Source organism: Tamandua tetradactyla, chromosome 6 (assembly GCF_023851605.1).
Source record: "Tamandua tetradactyla isolate mTamTet1 chromosome 6, mTamTet1.pri, whole genome shotgun sequence".
Lineage (NCBI taxonomy): Eukaryota > Metazoa > Chordata > Mammalia > Pilosa > Myrmecophagidae > Tamandua > Tamandua tetradactyla.
In genome coordinates this window covers 129,702,035-129,721,623 of record NC_135332.1, presented here as the reverse complement: position 1 = coordinate 129,721,623, position 19,589 = coordinate 129,702,035, and the positions used below count along the sequence as shown (strand labels likewise).

Here is a 19,589-nt window from a genome sequence, read left to right as displayed (position 1 = left end):
GCCAATAACTGTAAGCATCTTTTCATATACTTATTGGCCTTTGTACATCTTCTTTGGAGAAATGTCTGTTCAAGCGTTTTCCCTATTTTTAAATTGGGTCATTTGCCTTTTTGTTGTCCAGTTGTAGAATGTATATATATATATGTATATATATGTATATATATATATATACACACACATATATATATATACATATATATATACATAAATGTATATATATTCTAGGTATTAAACCCTTATCATATATATGATTTCCAAATATTTTCTCCCATTCAATTTATCTTTTTACTTTCTTGATTAGATCCTTTGATGTACAAAAACTTTTAGTTTTGATGAAGTCTGATTTATTTATTTTTGTTGTGCATGTTATTTGTTGTCTCTAAGAATCCACACCTAATACAAGGTCTTGACAATTTTTTCCCTTTGTTTTCTTTTAAGAGTTTTATGTTTTTAGTTTGTTGGTCACTGACCAATTTTTAATTGATTTTTTTTTATATGGTGTGGAATAGGGGTCCAGTTTCATTCTTTTGTATGTGACTATCCAGTATTCCTAGCACCATTCTTCAAAGAAACTATTCTTTCCCCATCGAGTAGACTTCGCACCCTTGTCAAAAACCAATTGAAACTAGAGAAGGAACTGCTTCCAAAGCAAGCAGAAGGAAGGAAATAAAAAATATTAGAGTGGAAATAAATGAAATTGAGAACAACAACAAAAAACAATAGACAGAATCAGTAAAACCAAAAGTTTATTCTTTGAGAAGATCAATAAAATTGGCACACCCTTAGCTAGACTGACAAAGATGAGAATAAATAAAATCAGAAATGAGAGGGGAGTGATTACCACTGATGCCATAGAAATAAAAAAGGTCTTAAGAGGAAACTACGGACAATTTTTTGAATGTCCACAAATTAGACAATGTAGTTGAAATGGACAATTTCCTGGAAACACATGAACAATTTATCCTGACTCGAGAAGAAGTAGATGACCTCAACAAATCAATCACAAGCAAAGAGATTGAATTAGTCATTAAAAACTTTCCAACAAAGAAAAGTCCAGGACCAGATGACTTAACAGGTGAATTTTACGAATCATTCCAAGAAGAATTAATACTAATCCTGTTCAAACTCTTCCAAAAATTTAAGAAGAGGGAGAACTACCTTACTCATTCTATAAAGTCAATCCCCTAATACCAAAGCCTGATAAAGGTACCATAAGAAAAGAAAATTACAGACCAAACTCTCTAATGAAAATAGATGCAAAATCTTCAACAAAATAATTATAAATCAAATTCAACAACACATTAGAAGAATTATACACCATGCCCAGGTGTTTTTTTTTTTTCCAGGCATGCAAGGATGAAACCACACAAGAAAATCAATTAATATAATACACCCCATTAACAAATCAAAAGGGAAAAACACATGATAATCATGATTGATGCAGAAAAGGCATCTGACAAAATCCAGCATTCTTTCTTGATAAAAACACCTCAAAAGTTAGGGATAGACATCTGCTATTCAACATTGTACTAGATGTTCTAGCTAGAGCAATTAGGCAAGAAAAATAAATGAGGCATCCAAATCAGAAAGGAAGAAGTACAACTTTTACTAATTGCAGATGACACAATATTATATGTCAAAAGTCCCCCAAAAATCTATGACAAAGCTTCTAGAGCTAATAAATAAGTTCAGCAAGTTGACAGGATGCAAGATCAACAGATAAAAATCAGTAGTGTTTCTGTATGCTAGTAATTAGCTCTCTGAGGAAGAACTCAAGAAAAAAAAAACATTTACAATAGCAGCTAAAAGAATCAAATATCTAGGAATAAATTTAACCAAGGATGTAAGACACATATATTCAGAAAACTATAAAACATGAAAAGAAATGTTAAAAATACCCAAATATTTTAATGCTGAATCATTAAATTGATGTCTCTTTTAGTCTCCAGTATTTTAGAGCAGCTGGAAGTAAAAACCTAAAATTGTGTGGAGCAGGGACCCTAAATAAATGGAAGGGCCTAAATAAATGGAGGGACATTCTGTGTTCATGGATTAGAAGGCTAAATGCCATTACAATGTTATTTCTACCCAAATTGATATACAGATTCAATTTGCAATAACAATCAAAATACCAAAATGCTGCTTTTCAGAAATGGTAAAGCTAATTATTAAATTTATTTGGAAGCCCTGGAAAGGGTCCCAGAGCAAAAGATAAGGGAGGTACACAAAAAAAGCAAGAACAAACTCAGCTGTGAAAGCATTGGAATTTTGTCATTTCACTGGAATTCTGCCATCCAGTGTGGAACCATTCATGTCTGCTGGATGAGAATAAAATATTGAATTTAACTCATCTTGCATTCTACATTACCAAATTCATAGATATCATCAATGTGTAATTATTGAGTGTCTGATGGATACATGCCATGAACTCAGTTATGGATGCAAACATTTATATTCTTTATTGTTAAGACTAGACATTCACTATCCGATAACTGAGTTCATACGTCATTGTTTTTAGACAGGGCAAATAGTTCTTTTCCTTTCTTCACTTGTTTCAAATGTTCCTTTTAAGGACCAACCCCTTTTCTTCATAAATTCCCTGCAGAGGTCCTGAGATTACTTCAACTTTTCTTGAGGGAAGAGAGAGGAAGGTTTATTCTTTGTCCCTTTTTATTTAGTTATTTATATATCTATCTATTTATTTATTATCTTATTCTGTATTCTTCTAATTATCTCTTATTCTGCCAACTATGTTTTTAACAAAATAACTCAGGAGATTCATGAATTTATTCATTAATTTCTTATTATTCATTGATATTATTCAATAATGGGGAGTAGAAACTTAGTTGTGGAAATGAAAATGTTTCCTTTCCTTATGGATTTGTATTGTTGCCTCTTTCATAATTAGTTTGTGTCTTTTGGAGGTGAGTGTGGTATGTGCGTTTTCATTTCAACAATTCTTTGTTCAATTGGAAAAATAATCTGCCAGGCCTTCAACTTAGAGTAATGGGTGATACTGGAAAGCATGACTGGACATGGAAGACCTTATCACCTGGATATATTCGAAATTTCTTCATTTCACCTGAATAATCAGATTCTTCTTTCCTCCTCTGTTTCTTTCTTTCTTTCTTTTTCCTTTTTTCTCCCTCTCTCCTAGTCTCCTTCCCTCAAATATTTTTTGGACTGGAAGATAAAAAAATTTGCTATTTGAGACACTATAAAGTTGAGGTGAATAAAGGAGATTTTAGTATTTTCAGGTTTTTTTCACTTTATTACCTTTACAGTATAATTTTACATATTGTCATGCACATATAAACTTTTGATAGCTTTTTTTATAAAAGTGATTCTAGTATTCAAATATGGAAATATTCCTGAGACTATTTCTCCTATAATATTTTACGAGTTAAAAATTCAACAACTTGGGAAAACAAAAGAAAAACAGCAAAAAACTGGTCTATTTTGGACCAACTTTTTTGTTTTTAATTTAAAGATGTTACCATTCTAAATTATATAAGTAATTCATAAACACTCTCCATTATAAAAAATTCAAACAATAGATAAAAACACCTTGAATAATTCCCTGCCCAACTCCCAATTCTTTTCCCCGAAAGATTACTTCTTTTATTTTTACTGTGTTTTCTAATTGCTTTTCTATACATTAACACACAACACAGAAACACATATACACATGATCAAGCCACATGAAATTACTGATGTTTAGCAAGTTTTATCGATAAAAGTGGTCTCTCCAAAACAGCAAGTTTTAATAGAAAAGCAAGTTTTATCTGTTAATATTCACACAGAAGTGTATTATTTGCATGTGCATGTGTGTTTGCTTTTCATATTCTTCTACAGTTTGCTGCTGGCACTAAATAAGGTTAAGGTCAAATAGAGTATCATATGCTTTTTCACTGTTTTCTATTTTGATGTGAATTGCTTATTCATGTTGTGTACTGGTTTGAAACGATTATGTACCCCAGAAAAGCCATGTTCTTTTAATCCAATTGTGTGAGGGCACACTTTTTGTTGGGTGGGACCTTTTGATTAGGCTGTTCCCATGGGGATGTGATCCCATCCACTCTAGGTGGGTCTTAATCTGTTTACTGGAGTCCTTTAAGAGAGAAACATTTGGAGAAAAGCAGAAACGCTGGGAGACAGAAAATGCCCTGGGAGATGCTAAACTAAGAAATGAAATCCAGAGTTTTCCCTAGAGAAGCTAAGGGAGGACTCACAGACACTCAGAGAAGAAAGAAAAATGCCCCAGGAGAAGGCAAAAGGACCCACAGGAACTGAGAGAGCCATTTTGAAACCAACCCAGGAGAGAAGGACAGTTGACATTACCATGTATCTCCCCATGTGACAGAGAAACTCCAGGTGCGATTGGCCTTTCTTGAGTGAAGGTATTCACTTGTTGATACCTTAATTTGTACATTTTTCATGACCTTAGAACTGTAAATTTTTAACCTAATAAATCTCCTTTATAAAAACCAATCCATTTCTGGTCTATTGCTTTTAGGCAGCTTTAGCAAACCAAAACATATTGTCTGCACATTTTCACGACGCTTTGTTTATCTTTTACTTATTAATTTGTAATTATAAATTCTGGATATAAAATTCTTAATCCCCACCCCCAACTTGAAGTTCCTTTTGAAATGGTTTTGATTCTGGACTATATTCTATTTCATTGATCGATTTGTTAATTCCTGCATTGCTGCCACTCAAAAAATGCTTTGACTATCTTAAGGATGGGACCAATTGTTATATATAGGCAGAGTTAGGAACAAGATAAGCCAATTGCGTATCAAAGAAGATATCTTAAATTCTTTTTTAATTTAAGATATTTGATTTAAGATATTCTATTTAATTTAAGAATTTAAGATATGTATGGCCAATAAATACAGGATAGTTTCAGGTGAGCGTATAAATATAGTTGATTCTTGTTATTTGCAATACTTTTGCTTTATAAAATTTCTGTTCCTAGGATAAATACAGGATTGGATCCTTGTTCAACCAATTCATATATAAGTTTGTTTTATGTGTTTCTGTTTAAAATTTTTTGTTTTTGGATGCAATTTAATTGAGATGCAGTCACATACCATATAATCATATAAAGCATACAATCAGTGGCTCATAGTATCATCATATAGGTGTGCATTCATCACCATGAAAATTTTAGAACACTTTCATTACTCAAAAATAAATGAATTAAATTAAATTAAAAAGAACACTTAAAAATCCCATAACTCTTTTCCCCTCCTATTTCTTTATTTATTTTTCTTTATTTTCTTACTCTTCTGCCCATATACTGAATAAAGGGAGTGTCAGTCACAAGGTTTTCACAATCACATGGTCACACTAAAATAGTTGTATAGTTATACCATCATCATCAAGAATCAAGACTACTGGATTACAGTCCAACAATTTCAGGTTGGACTTTTACAGCTATTCTGATACACTATAAACTAAAAAGGAATATCTGTATGATGCATAAGAATAGCCTTCAGAAAGACTTCTTGACTCTATTTGAAATCTCTTAGCCACTGAAACATTTCTTTTCCCCCTTTGGATCAAGAAGACCCACAATGCCAGGGCCAGGCTCATCCCTGAGGGTCATGTCCCGCATAGAGGAAGGGCAATGAGTTTATTTGCAGAGTTGGCTTAGAGAGAGAAGCCACATCTGAGCAACAAAAGAGGCTCTCTGGGTAACTCTTAGGCATAATCATAAGTAGGCTTAGCTTCTCCTTTGCTGAAATAAGTTTCATAAGAACAAACTCAAAGGTCATAAAGCCACCTTCTTTAAATATATTGTTGACTCATTAATATTGAACTCATGGTCAAGAGCACTATAACTCCAGGGTGAAGCTTATCAAACACGTGAATTTACTTCATTAAAGCCTTCTTGCATGAGACAGCATTTTAGTATTATACTTTGGGGCCATTTTAAACAACAAAATCATCACAAAAAGCACAAAAATGAGAAAAACATGGCACTAAGTATACCACAAAAAAGGCACTTATTTAAAGCATGAGGACTGAAAAAAGAAAGCAGAATGTGATTGCCTTACTGGACCTCAGTTGGGACAGTGTGTATATATTTTTTGCCTCTCTGAGCATGTCCATGAATGACTGCAAAAGTGCCTGAGTATTGATTTGGGAGTTACAAATTTTCGCAAGTAGGCAAATTAGAAAAAACAGAATCCATGACTAATGAGTATTGACTGTACAGGGTGGCGTCAGATGGCCACAGCCACTGTCAAGCCTAGGGAGCAGTTCGTCTCGTTAGCTTCACTCCATAAAATAGCTACTGTCTGGGCTGTGCACACAACCACTCTTGCATTTCTGTAACTCTCCCAAGTTTCCTGCTCTTCTTTTAGGTCCACATCTGTCCCAAGTGGGCAAGGCAAGGGATGAAGATCAGATATGGGTGAAGATCAGTGGTGGAGTGAAGATGAGAAATTCCCTCCTATATTCATTCTATGAATATTTATTGCTATGAAGCAGGCACTATGGTAGGCTCTAACAGTAATACTTTCAGCAATAACAGACTCAGGTCTTATGGTAGAGACAGCTCCCCTTCTTCCCTAGTTTAAGTGCCTGCAAACCAAAGCCTGCATTTTCCAGGCTCTTTTGCAATAGGTGTGGCCATATGACTAAATTGTGATCAATAGGATGAGAGTAGAAGTGATGTTTGCTACTTTGAACTCTCGCCCTTAAAATAACTGAGTTTGTGCTCCTCTGGCTCATTCCCTTTTGTCTTTGCCTGAACAATAACATGAACGAGGCAGCCTTCTTGACTCAGAAATGGATGCTATGTGTTGAGGAAAGCAGAACCATTCCCCAGCTCTGGAGTGTCTAGCTCTGGAATGTCATGTGACAGAGAAATAAACTGACAACTTGTTCAAGTCACGTTATTTAGAGATCTCTTTGTTATAGCATTTTAGCCTGTATGTTGATTAATGCAAACGCTGTCTTCATAGAGTACACAGTCTATAGAGAAATTTAGATATTAAACTAAGCTTAGAAAAATGTATATATGTACAAATTGAGATAAAACTGATGTAAGAAAAGAAGAACACTGCCTTATAAGAACATATAATGAGGTCACTTGACCTAGTCAATGAGTCAGAGGACATTGGAGAAAGATCAGGGGATGGTGTAAGCATCAGATACATGTGGGACAAAGAATCTGATAATTTAATAATCAGTGATTTGGGCCTCATGCCTTTCACCCCTCTTTTCTTGCAAGAGTGCCCACATGTTCTCTCACATGTGTGTTCAATAAACTTTCTCCTTAAAAAAAAAATTAGTGATTTTACATTAGGGCAGTTTTTTTGAGGGTCCTGATCTAAATGATTTTCTGCATGAATTTTACTGTCTGTTGTGCTTCAGACTTAAGGGAGAGTTTGCAAATGCCTATATACTGAATAGTCACGTGAATTATTATAAGAAAATGAAAAGTAAAATGAAGTCAGCATTTTGGCACTCAGGATGTATGATCAAACAATAACATCTAGTAAGATGTAAAATCTATGTCTTATAAAAAAGGAAAGCTCCTAAATCCTGAACAGTATAACATTATTAGTAGTTAAATTATGATGTTTGACTTAGAAAATAAAATGAAAAGAAACATATTCTTTTTCTTTTTTCTTTTTTACTTTTTTTATTGTATAGTATAACATATATACAAAGCAAAGAAATAAAAATGCAATAATTTTCAAAGCACTCTTTAACAAGTAGTTATAGGACAGATCCCAGAGTTTGTCATGGGCTACCATACGATCCTCTCAGATTTTTCCTTCTAGCTGCTCCAGAATATAGGAGGCTCGAGGGCTGAAATATTTTTTTTTATCATCACAATAGACTTTTTTCCCTTCTTTTTTTTTTGTGAAAAATAACATATACAAAAAAGCTATAAATTTCAAAGCACAACACCACAATCAGTTGTAGAACATATTTCAGAGTTTGACATGGGTTACAATTTCACAATTTTAGGTTTTTACTTCCAGCTACTCTAAAATACTGGAGACTTAAAGAGATATCAATATAATGGTTCGGCATTCACATTCATTTGTTAAGCCCCATCTCCTATGTATAATTCCACCATCACTTTTGGTCTTTCCATCCCTCTCTTTAGCGGTGTTTGGGCTATGACCATTCTAAATTTTTGATATTGGAAGGGTCTGTCACTGATATGGGGTAGGGAGATGGAACTATCTGATGTTCTGGAGAGGCTGGACTAGTTTTCAGGATTTGTGTGAACCAGGGACCCATCTGGAGGTTGTAGGTTTCTAGAAAGTTACTCTAGTGCCTGGAACCCTTGTGGAATCTTATGTATTGCCCTAGGTGTTCTTTAGGATTGGCTGGAATGGTCCTGGTTGGGGTTTGGCAGGTTATGATAGGTAGCACGGTCTACCTGAAGCTTGTATAAAAGCAACCTCCAAAATAGCCTCTCAACTCTATTTGAACTCTCTCTACCACTGACACTTCATTAGTTATACTTTTCCCCCTTTTGGTCAGGATGTAATTGTCAATCCCATGGTGTCAGGTCTGGATTCATCCTTGGGAGTCATATCCATGTTGCCATCCATTCACCCCTGGATGTCACGTCCCACCTAGTGGGGAGGGTAATGATTTTGCTTACAGAGTTGAACTTAGAGAGAGAGGCCAACAAAAGAGGTCCTCTGAAAGTAACTCTTAGGCATTACTATAGGCAGTCTTAGCTTCTCTGCTATATAAATAAGTTTCACAAGAGGAAGCCTCAAGATCAAGGGCTTGGCCTATTGACTTGGGAGTCCCTAATGTTTGAGACAGTATCTGGATTTTCACGGTGGTAAAGTTTAATAGTTCCATATGTTTTCTCTCATCCCTCAAGGGACTTTGCCAATACTTTTTGATTATCTGCTCAACATAATCTGCGATGTATCTGGGCATTATATTAAGCTATTAAACAAATCTTTTTTGAGAGGAAATAGTTTAATATTATGTCTTAACTTTATCAGCATATAAAAAGGAAGAGAATGTGTTTCTGGAAGGCTGATTTTTAAAGGGAGGAAAGAAGAAATTTCAAAGAATCCATTATAGATATCACCCTCATCTATTCTGACATAATTTTATTATGACAAAAGTTATATCTAATTCAAGTTAGATAAACATTAGTATCATGGCTGTTTGTTTTATAGGAATAAAAATTTCATCATTTAGAAAATGCATTCTGATAACATCTTAAGTGGAAACTAGAAGATAATATAATAAAAAGAAAGAAACGCATTTGTTCAAAAAGCAAACATTTTAATATATATAATCTCATCTAAATGTTCTTTTATAATTTTCGGGGCATTATCACAGGCATGATATTGTTTGAGATTTATGAAATCCATGTAAGAGCAGATATTAATTGAACAGGAATATGATAAGTGGCTACTTTGTGCCAGGCACCACACAAATGTCAGACAAACAGTCACTGATCTCGTAGAGCTTAGAATTTCCTGGGGGTACAAGGGGGTATATATCTGATAGTCTTTAAATAGGAGGAAGTATGACATATTAGAGGAAGGTCAGGAGAGGGAAGCGTCCCAGAAGCCAAGAAGAGCAAATGTTTCAAGGAAGAGGGAGGGGGTAATATTGCTGAATGCTGGTGCAAGGAGTAATTTGTCCAGGCTTACCCTGGGGACTGTGATCTAGACCCTCTCTCTGTGTGTTAGTCAGGAACAAAAGCTCAGTCTAGGCAGATCAAATCCAAGGAAAGATTATTTCAAGGATACATAGATTTCATGTATGAATCTAGAAGTAAGGACAGGATTAGGATAGATGGGTACTGAAAATGGAAAGAATTTAGCATTTATTATTTATTGTTTTACTTTACTATCCTATAATTATTATATTATGTATTATATATATTATTGTTATATTTACATTTAATTGTTTTATATATTACTGACATTAATCGTGAGCTTATTATTGGCTAGACTCTCTGCTCAGCATCTCACATACCTGATGCTGACAATACCTGCTGAAGATGATACTAATATTATCTTTATCTGATAGACAAAGAAATTGAGTTTTAGAGTGTTTGAGTACCACGTGCAAGGTAACCCTACTTGATAGAGGACCTAGTCTCAAACCTAGGTTTAAACTTATTCCAAAACCCAGATCCTTGACTATGATGCAGGTTGTCACGAATGAAGGCAGCTACTGCCTCCTTTACCATCTCTCTGAGGCCCCCAGTCACCTCTGCTTCTCTCTGCTGGCGTGTTTCTTCCTCCTCTTTCTCATGGCTGGCTTCTTCTTTTGCTTTAGCTTGCACATGGTCCATCAAAGTCCTAGTTTTGACTCTTCATGAGCTTCATCGCAACACATCTCAATTCCAACCTCTTAAAAAAAATCTGATTCAGACCAGCTCTCTTTCTTTGTGAGGTCTTAGAAACAAGTCCTGATCCAAACAGCTATGGCCAGAGATGAAGGTCACAAGGACAGTAGGGATCATGGGCAGGAGCTTCCACTTGAGAAGGGACGTGTGGGCAGGCAGAAGCAGGTTGGCCATCTCAGATACACACTCAAATTCTCAGTCTTTCAAAAATTTCTACTCTTTCCTGCCTCTTTTCTCTAAGCATAAAACACATTCCTCTCACTTTTAATTGGACACGTTTGATTATAAATGGCAGAAACTCAGCTAGAATTCAGTTGTACAGAACGGGGAATTTCATTATAGGGATCCTGATGATCTCATAGATTTCAAGGGAAACAGTGTTATCTGGGTCTCAGAAACAATCAGAAGCGAGGATCTAACAGTTGCTAGGACTCATCTTTCTTTCTGTCACTTTTTTTTTCATTCCTATAAATCTTGGTTTCATTCTTCTTATTACCAGTTGCTTTTCAACACCTGATAAAAAAACACGGTTGCCAACAGATTTTACAGCTTATAGTTTCAATCACTGGAATGAGATTGACTTACTCTTTCTGTGGCATAAAGTATGAAAATCCCATGGTATGGAATGCATTAGCTCACTTGATCAGTTAGCCACTCATCATTCTTGCAAGCAGTTCATGAGGTTGTGTTACTTGGAACAGATTTACTCTTGACCAAGCAACCTTAACAAGGGAATGGGTTATATAAGATCATGACATCTCTCATATAGATAGAACTATTTGGGGAGGAGATGGGAGAGGAAAACAGTTTTTGGAAGGAGCTTGCTCTATTTTCTCTTTCTGATGGCCAGCTTTCTCTGCTTTAGCTAGAACCTGTCCCATCAAAATCTTAGTCCTGATTCTGCATGAGCTCTGTTTTCATGAAGAAGCTGAGATAACCATGGTCTTACTTCTCACCTTCCTTTTCATAGCCCAACTTGTTGAAAGTGAAATCTTTACTTATCATCATTTTTTATCAGTCAGTACTTGATCTACTGTAATTTGACTTACCTTCTCACCACCCCAAGAAACCACTTGCCCAAAACTGTCACTGAATAATTCAATGTGTACCCTTCAGTCCTTATCTTACTAGAACTCTTTTCAGTTTATGTCACTGTTTGCCAATTCCTGTGTGGCAGAAACTCCAGTTGCTTCCCAGGGTCCATTTACCCCTTCTCTTTTAGTAAAATAGAGCCCTCTGCTTTCAGCTGGATTTATGGTTGCCCAGAATAACATCTACATTTCCCAGCCTTCTTTGAAGCCAGATGTGACCATGTCAGTAAATTCTGCCAATGGATTGGAAGTGGAAGTATTAGGTAACATGTGGAGTAAGTGCCCTTAAGGTGATGCTCCCTTCTTCATCATATCCTCCTTCCCAACGGGATGAATCTTGACCTGAGTCCAAGGTGGCTATTTTGGTGCTGAGTAGAAAGAATGAAAAGCCAGATGGCCATGGAGCCACTATACTAGTACCAGCTGCCTAATTCCGGATTTGGTTTATATGATGCAGAATGGTAATCAGCTGAGTCTAATCCTAATTGATACACATTCCCCTTCTCGTACTTTCTTCTTTGTTCCCTGTTTACTTTCTGTGACTCTGTTCTTTCCTGGTCTTTGTCCTATTATTCTAGATTTTCCAATTCAGTCTTCTTCTCCTTGCTCCAACCCTTAATTGTTGTCTCCAGGGTTCCATTCTCAGGACTCTGCTCATCCTAAATATTCTATATGTGAGACCTCATCACTGCCCCTCTTTGACCAATTACATCATCTTGTTGACTCAGAAATACATATTTCTAGCCTTTCCCTCTTCCGCTGATTGCAGACTCGTGTATTCAATTTGCCTGTGAATGATTTCAACATTCTTTGAAGTTCTCTGTCTTAGTTAGTGGCCTGAGTGTCCAGTTTGCTGCCTGAAAAATAAGACTGAATTTCCCTGGGTGTCCTTTTCTCCCTGGCTCCTCACGTACAACTGATTTCCAAGATCTGCTGATTCTATTAAACATCTCTCAGCTTCATTTCTCTTCTTTATTCCCACTTCCACTACCACTAACTTAATTCAGAGTCTCATAATCTAACTTATCTGCTCTTTTGCAGCTGCTTTATAACTGGCTTCCTTATCTTTAAACTCTTCTCCACATTGCTGCTAAAGTGGTTGTTTCCAAAACCAAACTTGATTGTGAAAGTTCCCCCAAACCCTTTAGATAATGACTCTCCATTACCTAAAGTATCAAATCCAGTCACCTTAATATTGCATAATAGAAATTTCAGGGACCTGCTTCTCTCTTCAGATTCTATTTTTAACAATATCTCCTTCACATTCTAAAGGTCCAATAATATTGAACTACTTGTAGTCCCTAAATGAATCATGCTGTCTCTTCTACCCTTTGCAGATATCTTTGTTTAGAAAATGCCATTTTCTCATTTGGGCATGTCTCTTTCCCCCTGTTTCATAGCAGATTCTCACTTATCCTTGAAGACTCAACCCAGGCATTTTTTCCTTTGGTTTCCCGATATCTCGAGGTATAAACAGATTCATGATTTTCTTCAAAGTTTTTTAATAACTTGCTAAATATGTGCAACCCTGCATTATATCTGTTATGATATTAATTCCATTATTTATACATCTGCATCCCCTACTTGAGTGAGAGCATATCATTTTTTTTTGAGAGCATATTTTTTTATACCTGGAGTTTTGTTTCCTTTCTGGAATGCTGTAGACACTTAGTAAACTGTTGAAATTATTAATTCAAAAAGGTAAAAATATAGGAAAACCAATGTTTTTGTAATAGCCACATGAATTGAGAGCTGGTTGTGAGGTCACCAACAACAGTAAATGCAAATTTACTGCTCAGTTCACAATGATTGTACAAGTGGCCCTGACTGCACTGTCTTCCCCTTTTTGCCTCTACCCCAAATTCTTTGGCAATGCCTGTTAAACCCAAGGGTAAAGAAGATAATTATGAATGGGGAAGTAGGATGTTTTCTTCTCAGGCATTTGCAAGTGAATTGAGATATGCAGAAAAGAAACTTCTTAGAATGGAGCCATCTGATGTGAGTGGCCGAGGGAAAAGGTCCACGAACAACCAACCCTGATTTCCCTCATCTGCTCTCATTTCTGTCCTCTTCATTTGATTTTGTTAGCAATCCTTTAAAATAAACTCCCCTATTTCACTTGAATTAGCTACAGGCAGTTTCTGTTGCTCGCAAATAAAAGAATCTTAACCAAAGTACCAATTGTATATGTACTGAAACATTGCAGACGCTGTCGACTAATTCTTTGCTCTGTGGGTTAATGATTAGTTTCTCATAAACCCACACAGTGAAGCTCTTTGTGCATACAGGTTTTATAGTCCTCGAAGGGATTAAATTTAACAGAAACAAAGGTAGACCATTAACAACCATGTGGCTCTAATTTTAAATATTTTTTTTCTTTCAGGTGTCTTATTCTATTGTTTGCTATAAAAAGAATATATATAATTCCCCTTCAAGAAACTGATTTTACTCACTTCAAATTTTAACTGTCATGCTAATTTAATAAAGAATCTTGGTTAAAATTCTTCCTAGATTTTAGGTCCACTTTCCCTTAATGTCAATTGAAATGATAAATCTAACATAATATAGAATCTGATGTTTCTATTGTGGCTTGTACCTAAGAAGCTTTCCTTACTACTTAGGCTGACAATAGACTGTGAAATTCCTTCTACCCACAGAAGAGACACTATAAAATATGGCCTTTTTGTAAACATAACCTCATATGATGGTAAGGCAAAAGAGCAGAATTTATCCAAATGAAACAGAAAGGGGGAAATGCGTTCAGCCAAAGTGTTAAATTCAAGCTGGGACTTGGCAGCACGCTGGGAAGAAAATATCTTCTACTGTTTTGTTATCACACATATACTCAGTGGAATACTTAATAATCAAAAGGAATTAAAGGTTTGGTTTTGTAATGCAGTTTGGCAATCGGTACCTCCAGTAGCCATGTCTCTATGCATTGTCACAGGACATTACTCAATACTGATTTAGAGGACAGATCAGTCTGCTGATTCGGCTCCACTACTTCCTGTCAACAACAAAGCTAATATTATAAAACCCTTCATGTATCCAGAAGTTATTTAACAAAGTAATCTCAGCTCTCAAGAAAAAGAAAATAATCCATCAAGCCAAAAAGTTATTGAGAACTCAAGCAGCCTTAAAAGGCCGGGTGCTAAAGCTGATTCTGAGCAATTTTTACTCTTATTTTAGACATAATTCTAACCCATATGAAACTGTAGATTTATTGCCCCCCAGTAGGTAAGCAGAAAATCAGATACAATAGCAGGAAGCTAGAGAAAAGTAATAATAATTTAAAAACTATTACACTGACAGTGAAAGAAGGAGCAAGAAAATTATGGAAAAGCTAGCATAAAGCTAAAAGCACATATTTGTTTTGAGTCATTTCAAAGAAGGACAAACAGCCTTATTCAGTTTAGTAATCCCTCCCACTCTCATTCCAACATCGTATTTTTTTTCCAGGGGCATTCCAAGCGATCCAGAAGAGTTTATATCTTGTGTGGAGGCAACTGCTCAAGAAGGAAAAGGCATATTTATTTAAATTTCTATAAGAATTCATTATAAAACTGAGTTGAATCAGGGAGGGGTGAGGAGGAGACTGAAAGAGGAAGAGCAAGGAGTCCCAGAAAATAAAGCGGGGGACATGACTGAAGGCTCAGTTGTCTTTTCAGCAGACAGTACCATGACTTGGGAGGCACAAAGGGAAGGAGAGTTGGAATGAATGACTGGAAATGTAAAGACAATCACCTGAACTGTTCTAAGGGATTTGAGGAGAGGGGAAGGAAAAAGGAGGTCTTGGGTTGGTGACTGAAGAAATTGCTGCAAAAAAGAAGACCATACAATGTTGTGTAGGCTGACATGGAAGGTTATGGTCATTGCTTATTGGAATTAATTAATCCACAATCATAAAGTAAAATTATTTTATTCATATATATATATATATATATATATATATATATATATATATATATATATATATATATATATATATATATATACAGATGTCAATATCCAATGTATCCAATGGCAAATGCTTGGCTTTATTTAAAAAGCACCTGCGCTTGAATTTGAGCAAGTACTGCATTATGAACTAATGGGGATTTAAAGATAAATAAGAGATGGTTTTTCTTTTCCAAGTACTTTCAATCCAGTGACTGGGATAGATACACAAGCCATTCTAATGCAAGTCTGGAGGAGATACAAATAGAAAACTCATTGTGCACCTACTCCGTGCCAGCGGGCATACTGAGCCCTTAAACAGGCTGTCTAGTTTAAACCCTACACCAATTGTTAGGGGTAGATCTAATTACCGCATTTTTACAAACAGGGAAACTGAATCTTAAAAGTTTAGCAGCTCCCCTAAGGCCACAAAGTTCTGGAAATTGGAGAAGATGCATGTCAGATGCCAAAGAAAGTCTCATTTCCAGAGGCTTCTGTTCTCTAATAAATTAATTTCTTAGAGTCCAATTTTGTTTGTTTGTTTCATACCCAAGATAGGAAGCAATTAATTATGAGATTCTCATCTGCTGGCTGTGCTTGGCAGAGTAAAGGTGATCCATTTGGGAGGGTGGTACAATAATAGATAAAAGGAGAGGGCACCTCCAGGGAGATTGGACACCTCTCCATTATCTGAAGGGTGAATATGCAGAACGAAGCTCATCCCCAAAATCATTTAGCTCTTTGATCTTGTAACCGAGAAATTAGAATTTAAGGGATGATTTTGATTACTGAATCATTATATAAATATTCCTTTGCGCTTTTTGGTATATTGGAGTAGACAGAGGGAAATGCCTGAAATGTCTAAATTGTAATCCAGCTGCCTCAATCTCTGATAATGATGGTATAGTCTTTATCTTGTGCCCCTGTGATTGTAAAAACCTTGTGATTCACCTTCATTTATACCCGGTTATCCAGTTTTTCAACTTCAGAGTCTATAATCACTAGACAGGCCCTAATGTTTATTAATGAAGGGTCTTGGATCAGCCCAGAGCCAACCCACTTAGTTATCCTGATAACTAAGACAGCATTTAACCAAAATGGGCCCACCTAACATGCGCAGCAGCTTAGAATTCAAACTATAAGTCACCTATACCTCATTATAATACTAAAAATCACACCTTTCATCATATTAAGGCCGCCATTTTCTTATATATGTTCTGTGATTAGGCATGCAATCAATTTGAGCATGCTCAATAATTAGATCACCTCTAATTGCATCATCTGGGGCCACAGTGCTCATTATCCTAAACCCTGCCCATCTTTTAATTTTATAAAACTATCAGAATTACTGCAGTTTGGGAAGACATATTTTGGGCCAATAGGTCATCTGCTCTTCTGCTTCTTTCTCTCTTTGAAACCTTGGTGTCCCAGGAATTAGTCATTTGAGTGCATCAGGCAAAAGAATCCACCACCTTTGTCTGGTAACAATGTTCTAAATCTCAATTCCCCCATATTGGTGAAGCAATAGTCCTTGAGGTTGTCCTGCCTTAAAGCCTTGTTCTATAACTAAATGTTAGGTTCTGGAGAGAGAACTCAAGGACAGATGGTCAGAAGAGCAGCAAAGACCAATATGTCCAAAACATCTTCATCTTTTATGACTGTCCTTCACCTTGGCCTATATTTCACATCTATTAAAATGTATGTCTATTAAAGTACTGTGAATATTGAACTAGTTTATTTAGGGCTTGTCTCTTTTGAAGCTTTCTCTTCTTTTGGATTGATGAATTTGTGAAACATTTGACAAGGTAAGAGTTATTGCTTAAGAGCCAAGAAGAAGCTGGTTCACTGGGGAAACACAATCCTATTTCACAGTGAGTGCATTTTCAGCATTCTTTACCTTGGAAGAGAATTGCATAACTACAGAGAAGATTTTTAAGACTCTGCACATTCAGGTGGATTGTTGGTCTGTTTAGATATGATTTACTTCCTAATCTGAATCTATGCCTGAAGGAATCCACCGTGGAATTTCCTCTCCCCACCTTGCTACAAGGGTTATGCATTTAAGTAAAGAAAATGGTTTGCTTTGAACAGATGCTAAAATGAAACCTAGTAATCAGGAGAGCATACCATAAAGATGTGATAAAGGTGAAGTATCAAAACAGTGATTACAGAAGATCTCAGCAGCCCCTCTAGCTTACTAGTGGAGTGGTCTCTATGAGTCCCTTTCTGTTCCCGATGGGATGAATGGTGAGGCTGATATCTGGTAAAGAGACACTGGGCCCAGCAGTGTTGAGGACTTTGGAATTGTGTCATTTGCAGTTGTTTGAAGTGATAACTTTTTGTATTTTCTATCCATTTACCTTTTATTAATATTATATATCTTACTTTCCTTAATATACTCAGCAATTTTTATCATTTAATGGAATATTCCATGCTTTTCCTTTTATCTACAAGCCTTGAACACCTAGGAGGAGATATAATGAGTTGAATAAACAAGCAGTGCGTGGCAGAGTAAATCTCATTTGATAATTCAGTCTGAGTTTTCTATTTCAATACATTCCACAAGTGAGGGAATTAACAAGTTTTTCATGTGTTCTAGATTCCTAGGAATTCCAAGGTGGATGTTAAGTGATTGAGCAGGTGGGCAAATTGGATTGAAAGTCGTCACCGAGGTTTGTACGGTGTTCAGGGCATGCCATGGAGCAATCTTGGTATATTTATCTGTCCTTGGGTTTGTCCTTTGTAGACACTGTATTTCTAGACCACAGGAAGTAGGCTTTATTTAGTTAAATAGTTCTTGGCTGAAGTACATTTCTATGATTGAACTGGCATGGTCTCTGATTGTTAGTGTTATGCCAAATGCTTCTGAGACAAAAAATGGTGATCTGGCTGCTCCCACGCTCTAAGTGAATGCTGTGATTGATGCAGATCTGGAGTTGCTGTCTCCCTATTTTGTTGCAGGAGCCAGGTATGGGTATTGAGGCAATACTTGACCCAGACATGGATTTATTCATTGAACAAATATGTGCTGAGTGCCTACTATATGCCAAACACTGCAGTGTGTTTTGGAGATTCATCAGTGAAGGAGATGGAAGGGGCCCTACCCTCTAGTGTGTTTCTGTACATACACTGAGTGAAGCAGTGACAATCTTTCACACTCATTTGCTCTGCTTTCTCTATTTTCTTGGGAATTGAAAATGTCTATGTCCCAATGGAAATATATGGATCACTTGGTCTAATTATGATTTGGTCTTTCTTTCTGAATTAGTTTGCAGGCTGCTAATCATAAATAGAAAAAATTGGGAATGGTTTAGGAAGGTAGAAGGCTTTTTCCCTCCTTTTAGTAGCATTGTGGTACTAGCTTGCTGCAATTCTTGGGGTTCTTTGGCTAGAATCTCTGCCTCATCCAATGGTGATGTCTTTTCCTTTTTCTTCTAGTATTCTTCTGACTTCTGACTTCCCCCTGTGGCCTTCAGCCATCTGGATTAAGGTCCACCCTTCTTCAGTTGTCCGCACCTTAACCAAAATAAATATTTTCAGAAGGTCCTGTTTACAATGGATCCATCTCTACAAGTATGCGGATTAAGATGAATAACATGTGTAATTTGGGGTACACAATTCAATGTACCACACCTTCTGGGATTTGAGTCATAGAATTTTATAGGTAGAAGAATTTGCTCATTCATTAAACAAATACACATTAAATGTTGCCATATGTCCGGCTCTATGCCAAATACTGAGTCTGTAACAGTGAACAAAAAGGTAAATTTCCTATTCTTACAAAGCATAATTGGATGGGGAAGACTAAGAAATGAACAAATAAATTTGTGATTACAACCTGTGACAAGAATTAAGAGGTAAAGAATGTGGTGCTTTAAGAGAGCCCACCAGAAGGAACCTCCTTAAGATTGGAGGACCTCACTATTGTTGTAGACTAATGGATTGCATGATTCCAAAGGTGTGAAAGGTCCTCGTTGGAGTTGGGTAACATAGCAACGTGGTGACATTAAAACCTGAAGGAAAAGCACCAGCCATATGAAAATCCAGTGGAAAAATAATCCATATAGAGAGGAGAACATGTATGAAGGCTCTGAGATAGGAACCAAGCAGACTCCAAGCTCTGGGTATTGGAAATCTGAATCAAGACCAGTGAGAGTAGGGTAGTGGTCAGGGAGTAGCTTGGGAAGGAAATGGGA

The 19,589-nt window shown here is 36.2% G+C and overlaps 1 pseudogene; it reads right to left on the bottom strand.

Moving 5' to 3' along the window:
• The window catches only part of LOC143686833 (epithelial splicing regulatory protein 1 pseudogene), a 52,134-nt pseudogene extending 41,822 nt beyond the window's left edge, over positions 1-10,312 (bottom strand).
• Between the last annotated feature and the right edge of the window lie 9,277 nt (positions 10,313-19,589).